General features: G+C 36.3%; 1 long non-coding RNA gene across 1 annotated transcript in view; it reads right to left on the reverse strand.

Moving 5' to 3' along the window:
- The window catches only part of LOC111086181, a 22,112-nt gene that overhangs the window by 12,288 nt on the left and 1,187 nt on the right, over positions 1-8,637 (reverse strand). The window contains exon 2 of the long non-coding RNA XR_002610935.1: positions 4,036-4,037. This is a non-coding gene — a long non-coding RNA (uncharacterized LOC111086181). The remainder of the gene's footprint in view (positions 1-4,035; positions 4,038-8,637) is intronic.

An 8,637-nucleotide genomic window follows, 5' to 3' on the forward strand; every position in this document is an offset into this window, starting at 1 on the left:
CAAAGTGTTAACTAATAATTTTCGTTACGCCTTATGATCTCCTACATAGTTAACAAAGTGTTAACTAATAATTTTCGTTACGCCTTATGACCTCCTACATAGTTAACAAAGTGTTAACTAATAATTTTCGTTACGCCTTATGACCTCCTACATAGTTAACAAAGTGTTAACTAATAATTTTCGTTATGCCTTATGACCTCCTACATAGTTAACAAAGTGTTAACTAATAATTTTCGTTATGCCTTATGACCTCCTGGATATTTCAGTCTAAACTTTGATTTATCTGTGGATGGAGGACTAGACCTGGCTCTACCAATCACGTCCAAACCTACATCTGGGTTTACGACCGGGCAAACAATTCTTCATGTCATTCATCCAGGTTTTTATACTTCATGATGATCAAGAAAGAAAAGCATAATGACCACCACAACATCGTTTCTTAGAATTATGATTTTATTATATTTATCCACCAATTATCTTCTATATATATTATTTTTTTCAATTATCTCGTATAATGACACCTAAACAAGCATAATTGGATTGTGATTATAAAACAACATGATCATTATATAATGATTTTATGTTTCTCTTATGCCTTAAAGGATTAACAAGTTTCATTTTAAAAAAAAAGTTTAAAAACTGCCTTTGTAGATAGGAGGAATTATTCAATTATTTCATTTCCAATCGAGTAAATAGGTAGAGCTCTTAACAACCACAAAGTTTAGGATTAAAAAAATCGTAATTTATAAAGAGACAAGTATGATAATATATCATATGCATTAGACATGGAGAATATATTGTATGTAACATAAATAAATAGTAAATTACCAAGACAAATTGTAGAACAATAGAATAATTTATATATCAAAAAGAAAATGACAAAATAATAATAATAAATACCAAGAATATTATTTATTCAATAGACGAAAAGAAAAAAGAAACAGTTATGAATGCAAAGACAAAATATTTTTGGTTCATAAAAAGACTTAACATGAAGAAGCTGTTTTGTTTTTTTTAAGCACAAAGATGCACAATAAACTATCTGTGCTGTGTCCAACTCCAAATTTTAGCGTAATAAGCCTGCTGCTGATGGTTTTGGTTTGTTTCAAATTTCGCGCATAGCTACACGAGAGCTACCTGAGATAGCCGTCCCTAATTTAGGAGTGAAAGACTAGAGGGAAGCCTGTTAGTCATCACCACCTACCGCCAACTTTTGGGCTACGAATAATGGGATTGACCGTCATATCATAACGCCCACAGCTGCTAAAAGGACGAGCATGTTTGATGTAACGGGGATTCGAACCCGCGACCCTCAGACGGCGAGTCAAGCGCCATAACCACTGGCCATGCCGAGATATCTTGAATGCCACCCAAAGAAGAAAAGATAAACACATGTTACGATTAATAATGAAGATGTGTGTGTGTGATATAATGTGAAAAGAATACGGAGCCGATAAGATAATAAAAAACATATAACCCTTATCGAAGAAATTGTGGAATTTATAATGAGAAAAAAATACAGGATCAATAAATTATCTAAAAATATATCTTTATCGGATAAAGTGTGGGATTAATACTGATAAAAAATATATGATCAATGGATTAATTATAAATGTATCCGTTATCGAATATAGTGTGGAATTAATACTGATAAAAAATATAGGATCAGTGGATTAATTATAAATGTATCCGTCATCGAATATAGTGTGGAATTAATATTGATAAAAAATATAGGATCAATGAATTAATTATAAATGTATCCGTTATCGAATATAGTGTGGAATTAATACTGATAAAAAATATAGGATCAATGAATTAATTATAAATGTAAAAGAGAAAAATATTTATAACGATACAAACGACATAAAGAAACTAATAGAGGAAGAAAACTCTTTATAAGTTAATTATCATGAAACATTTTAACGTAAATATTGTAAAGACAATCTGAAACAAACTAGTACAAATAAAAAGGTTAATATTTACTATATAAAGTAGCTTTCTTTTTAGAAGGAGTTTATAGCTACTCCGTTCTCACTAGCACACAACATTCTAAGGGCATTTGTTTCTATGAAATACGGTATGTTCAGTGCAGTCATAAAGAAACTCATAAAGCGAGATGAACATGAAAAGAAATTAGAACCAAGTACGAAAATACGAGTGAAGGAAGACAGATCTCGAAGAAGTCATTGGTTGAACTTTAAAATCAGAACAGTGATCAGGCTACGAAATAGCTCCAAGAAACCCGACCTAGGCGTTGCCTGCCTGGCTGTCACAGTCGGCGGGTTGCCACGGCCGACTTGCTTCTCACTTTCCCTAGGTCTGGCAGCCAGATGTGGTGCTGCTGAATCTGTGGTGGAGGGAACTGGTCATCCACGCGGCCTACCTCACCCCTCGCGTGCTCAAACGTAAGCATTTAGAAACGACAGTCCTTAAGTCAACGTCCTAAGTACTAAGAGAGGATTATGTGAAGAGACTGCAAGGGGCTACGTGCCGACAAAGGAGAGATAAGATTTGAAAATAAGTAGTGACGTCAGTGTTCCTTCGAAATCATCGCTATGTTTTTGCGATGAGCTCAGGACTTCCTTGTGATATTCAAAATTAATTCCCCGATTTGATGCCATCGTCTACTATATATATACTTAGAGACGTTTGTTGTTGTTGTCCTTTACATCCACGTGACCTCTTATCTCGGCCATCCCTTAATCCTCACACGAGGTGAGAAAGCCTATGCCAAAGCTCGTTACAGATAAGCACTAAGTGCGGGGAAGGTCGCCACGCGCTCTGCAGTCTCCTCTGAAAACTAAGGAGTGGCCAAGAAAACTGGGCTGATTTACGACTCCCATGGTATTTTTGCCAGTTTCGTCATCGGTGTTTTGTCAACTACGCATAAGTGGCGCATATACACACACACATATACATATTATTAATATAAGTTTATCTGAATAAATTTATGTTATGTTTTCTTGCGAACTGCCCCCCCCCCCCAGTGACACAGCGGTATGTCTTCTGCGGACTTACAACGCTAGAATCTGGGTTTCGATACCCGTGGTGAGCAGATCACAGATAGTCCATTGGGTAGCTTTGTGCTTAATTACAAACAAACAAATCTTGCGAACTAATTGCTTAATAATTGATAAATTTAGGACAGCTTTTGTTTTTATATTATCGATTACGAAACGTTCCAGCTGGTGTTTCTAATGTTAAAAAAACAACAACGACACGTTATTTAGAAGATTCTGTGAATAGATAATATATTCTTCTAGGACTATGCATCATCCAATTTCGCGCGAACTAAGAAAGACCAAGAATTATGAACTAATGTATTGCAACTGGTGTTCTACAAGAGAGACACCAGGGAGAAATTATTTCGGTTTGTGGTGAACGTAAAGGCAGTGTCTACAAGTTGGTATCACGTACGCAGTGCGAGTGGACAAGTTACGTGAAAAAGGTCCGGCCCTACGGCTCTTTTGTGTTAGATCTCCTGATAGTGAAGGCGGGCGTTCACACGAGCAAGGGAACTAAGTAGTAGAACTTTACTGTATCAGACCTAGTCTGAATGTGTGTGTTTGTATACTTGTTGTTGGTAAAATGTTTTACTCTCAAACCAGTACATGGTCCAACAGATAAGTAAGGCATAATCTCAAAAATGTTCCGTTTAGGCTACTCTTACAGGTTACAAAAAAAAAAGTCGAACTCGTGATTTTGTATCGACCAGACCTTGTATTTTTTATGATTAACCTCTATCAGCAACGCAAGAGAGTGTTGTGTGTCTAAGTGCGTTACTCTCCCTCCCCCCCCCCCCCCAGTGGCACAGCGGCATGTCTGCGGACTTAAAACGCTAGAAACAGGGTTTCGATACCCGTGGTGAGCAGAGCACAGATAGCTCTTTGTGTAGCTTTGTGCTTAACTTCAAATAAACAAAACACTTACTCCCTGGTTTTTGTTTTTTATTATTAACCTCTATCAGCAGCGCAAGCGAGTGCTGTGTTTCGAAATGCGTTTCTCTCACTCACTCCCTGTTTTTTTATTATTAACATCTGTCATCAACGCAAGAGAGTGTTGTGTTTCGAAATGTGTTTCTCTCACTCACTTACTGTTTTTTATTATTATTGTTAGCCTCTATCAGCAGCGCAATCGGGTGTTGTGTTTCGAAATGCGTTTCTCTCACTCATTCACTCTCTGTCCCCCGGTGGGACAGCGGTAAGTCTTCGGATTGACAACGCTCAAATCAGGGGTTCGATTCTCCTCGATGGACACAGCAGATAGTTCAATGTGGCATTGCTATAAGAAAACACTCACTATCTATCTATCTATCTAATCCTTCTGTCTTGCTTAATGATCATGTTATTTCTCTTCTCTGACTAACAGCAGTTAATATTGTGCGTTGTCACATTAGTGCATAATGCTAAAAAAACAGCAAGCGTAACGTGCTTTGATCTACTGCTAGTGGTAAATGTTAACCATGTTTTCAGACTTATCTCAACCTAAAGACGTATTATGTTATTATTGTATTTCCTACATACACGACAGTCATACATATCTTATCTATCTGTTTGTACTTACATGGGTTATCGATGTTAGTACTGCTAAAATATAAAACGAACGACGTTTCAGACAATATATGACGTGATATTTCCACTGTGACGTCAGTTACCTATCCCGCCTGTTTATTATGCCCTCAAACGCTTTAACTTTATTAAATGTCTATATTAAATGGTAGTTATTCTGTTGATTAGAGATGAGTTGACTGTTAGAAATTAATCAGTTATTATTATTACGTAACGAGTTCATTATCTCAGATAAAAATAAATTAATAAGCAGCCGGTAACTCCTGAGACAATTAGAAATACAAAACATTGGGCGAACTTGGATATGGTCTCTTAATGCAGTGGTAATTTATTCACAGGGAAAACAAAGTATATGGTACAACTGTTTATCGTATTATTACTGATAGTTTAAATGAAAAAAACCCCATAAATATTGGTCAATTTTAAAAGACTGTTTTTTTATCTGGTCTAAACTTGGGGGCATAATTCATAACGTCTTAAGTTAAGACAGTTTGTAATTTTAGTTACAAGTGCATTACTAATATATTTGTTTTCATTTTCGCACTTCTCCACTAATATGAGAAAGACCAATTAAGAATTTCATGTATATATATTTTAATAGAATCCAAACAAACTAAATACAGTAATAACACAATATCTACCCACTGAAAAACAAAGACTGAAAAAATGGAGTTCAAAAGAATATGGAAAACAACAACATAGGAGAAAATGTAAGTTGATGGAAACATGTGATTATGTATTAAGTTACTTACAAGCTATTTACAATATTGTGTCTGATTAAGTATTGTCCCCCGGTGGAGCAGCGGTAAGTTTATGGACATACAATGCTAAAATTCAGGGTTAGATTCCTTCCAGTGGGCAGCGTGTCCATAGCCCATTGTTTAGCTTTGCACTAAAAAATAACAATTGATTAAGAATAAAGGATCTTAATAAATTTTGGTTTACACCTTTCAACATTGCTAAACAAAAAGTTTTTTTTTTTGTTCTGAGAAATAAAATATTCAAAAAGTTATGTAGAATTAAAAGTTGTCAAACTGCTACCTGATAGACGAGTTTTGTATCAATCGATAAGAGTGTTCTTTGTGGTTTTTCTGGATCTCCTCACGTGTTATGCATCCATTATTCCTGCATTCTTCTAGTAGCAATATTGTGATAAACAGTTGGAGTTTTTCCCTAACATATATACATTTGCGTATAGATTTATTCTTTATAATGTTAGATAATTTATATTATTCTAACTGAAAATGTCATTGTTCAACTTAGATTTCACGAAATATTAATAAAAATAAGTTGTTCACACTTAGATAAAATGTTAGAGGTGTAAATTATCCAAAAGGAAAGCAAAATTGTCTTCAAGAGCATGAGATGTCCTGAAAGAAAGTTGAGTAGACTTGAGGAACATGAGCTGTCTTGAAAGAAATTAGATTAGACTTAAGGGACATGAGATGTCCTGAAAGAAAGTAGATTAGACTTAAGGAACATGAGATGTCCTGAAAGAAAGTTGAGTAGACTTGAGGAACATGAATTGTTCTGAAAAAAAGTAGAGTAGACTCGAGGAACATGAGTTGTCCTGAAAGAAAGTAGATTAGACTTAAGGAACATGAGATGTCCTGAAAGAAAGTTGAGTAGACTTGAGGAACATGAGTTGTCCTGAAAGAAAGTAGATTAGACTTAAGGAACATGAGATGTCCTGAAAGAAAGTTGAGTAGACTTGAGGATCATGAGTTGTCCTGAAAGAAAGTAGATTAGACTTAAGGGACATGAGATGTCCTGAAAGAAATTAGATTAGACTTAAGGAACATGAGATGTCCTGAAAGAAAGTTGAGTAGACTTGAGGAACATGAATTGTCCTGAAAAAAAGTAGATTAGACTTAAGGAACATGAGCTGTCCTGAAAGAAAGTAGAGTAGACTTCAGGAACATGAGATGTCCTGAAAGAATGTACAGTAGACTTCAGGAACATGAGATGTCCTAAAAGAATGTACAGTAGACTTAAGGAACATGAGCTGTCCTGAAAGAAAGTAGAGTAGACTTCAGGAACATGAGATGTCCTGAAAGAATGTACAGTAGACTTCAGGAACATGAGATGTCCTAAAAGAATGTACAGTAGACTTCAGGAACATAAGATGTCCCGAAAAAAGCATCGAAGACTTGTATTTGAACTGTTGTGAAGGGACACAGGGCAAACTTGCCTAATGTAGATCGATCGCCCTCATAACTTTAAACCTTAGCAGAAGAAAACACGCTTTTCTTTATGTAAATAGTTTTATCAGTCTGGATCAGTTATGCTTTCTATGAAACGTTTAAACGAGCCTTCCAACTATACAGCATATGGTATTAGAATTTTCAACTCGGTAAATAACAAAACTCAAGTTACACCTGATTGCCATGAGCAAGGCTTATTTGTTATTTCATGTGGCTTGAAACAAATGTTTAGAAAAGCAGCACTGAGAGTTTGAAAATATTGTCAACTAATGTATGGTTGATATTACTTGATGTAATTTTAAATCACAGAGAAATTATAATATGCTCTGATGTATTTATCTACTTTTATTTTACAAGTCAAACTTACAATAAAAGCTGCACATGGGCGTCCGCAGGGGGGGGGGGGCAGTTGCCCCCTTGGAAAATGAGAAACAAAATTCTTTCTTTATTCATTCGGCATATATATATATGATTTTTTGTATTCATTTCACACTACTTTGTCCCCCCACCCCGGATAACTTTGCCCTTCCCTGGAAAAATTTCTGCGGACGCCCATGAAGCTACATGTTGATATTATAATCGAGGAAAGAGAAATATAAACTAATAACGTTTCGATCAATCGCTATTAGCTGGTAGAAACATCACGTTATTTACAGAATTAATATAGTTTTTTTTTTTAGAAAAGCTCCGCCACCTACTACCCCGAGGTTGGTCATATCAGTCACAGTTTTCGAAAACCATGGAGGCAGCTGATTGCCGTTAGATGGCGATATACCACTGGCAGTGGTATGACCCTGGTTGCGACACGAAAACAAGATGACAACAGTTATCTCGTCATTCATCCCGAGTGCTAGTGTTGACGTGCTAGCGTGAAGATCAGTTATCAGTCCGTCCTGCTACCTGGCGGACAAAAGAAACATTCCTGGGCCGTGGGAAGCCCATAAAAATGACACTAAAGGGCCGATCAGGACGGCATTTCCCTGCAGGGGGTTGACGAGAATATGCATCAGGTTGTGCTGAGGTGAGCGTGATTGATAAGAATCGGTCTCCGCGTGCTCTCCCCATGAGATTTTTCCACGTGAATCGGAATGTAGCCGGCCCTGAAGAAGACTAAAAAAAACATTTGTACGTTTATGAGTGTGTATTGTATTTTGATATCACAACTATTGAAAAATAAAATCATCCGGCCAAAAGAAGCATTTAGTTGCTGTGTTTCACCGACGAATGAACGTACTACGATGGTCGTCACTTAAATAGACTCTGGTGCTATAGATAAATTTTAACAGTCAGACCAATCTGCTGTGATGGTTATCATTTCATTAGACACCAGTGCTATAGATAAATTTTAACAGTCAGACCAATCTGCTGTGATGGTTATCATTTCCTTAGACCCCAGTGCTATAAATAAATTTTAACAGTCAGACAAATCAACTATTATGGTTGTCAGTTACCTAGAACCCCGGTGCTTTAGATAAACTTTAACAGTCAGATCAACCTACTATGATGGTTATCAGTTACCTAGACTCTGATGCTATAGATAAATGTTAACAGTAAGATCAATATGCTATGATGGTTGTTACTAAACTAGACCCCAATGCTATAGATACATTTTAACAGTCACCCCAATCTGCTGTGATGGTTGTCAGTTAACCAGAGCCCGGTTCTGTATACAAATTTTAACAGTCAGGCTAATCTGCTGTGATGGTTGTTACTTAACTAGACCCCAATGCTATAGATACATTTTAACAGTCAGACCAATCTGCTGTGATGGTTGTCAGTTAACCAGAGCCCGGTTCTGTATACAAATTTTAACAGTCAGGCTAATCTGCTGTGATGGTTGTCATTTAACGAGACCCCAGTGCTAT

Source organism: Limulus polyphemus, unplaced genomic scaffold, assembly GCF_000517525.1.
Source record: "Limulus polyphemus unplaced genomic scaffold, Limulus_polyphemus-2.1.2 Scaffold904, whole genome shotgun sequence".
Lineage (NCBI taxonomy): Eukaryota > Metazoa > Arthropoda > Merostomata > Xiphosura > Limulidae > Limulus > Limulus polyphemus.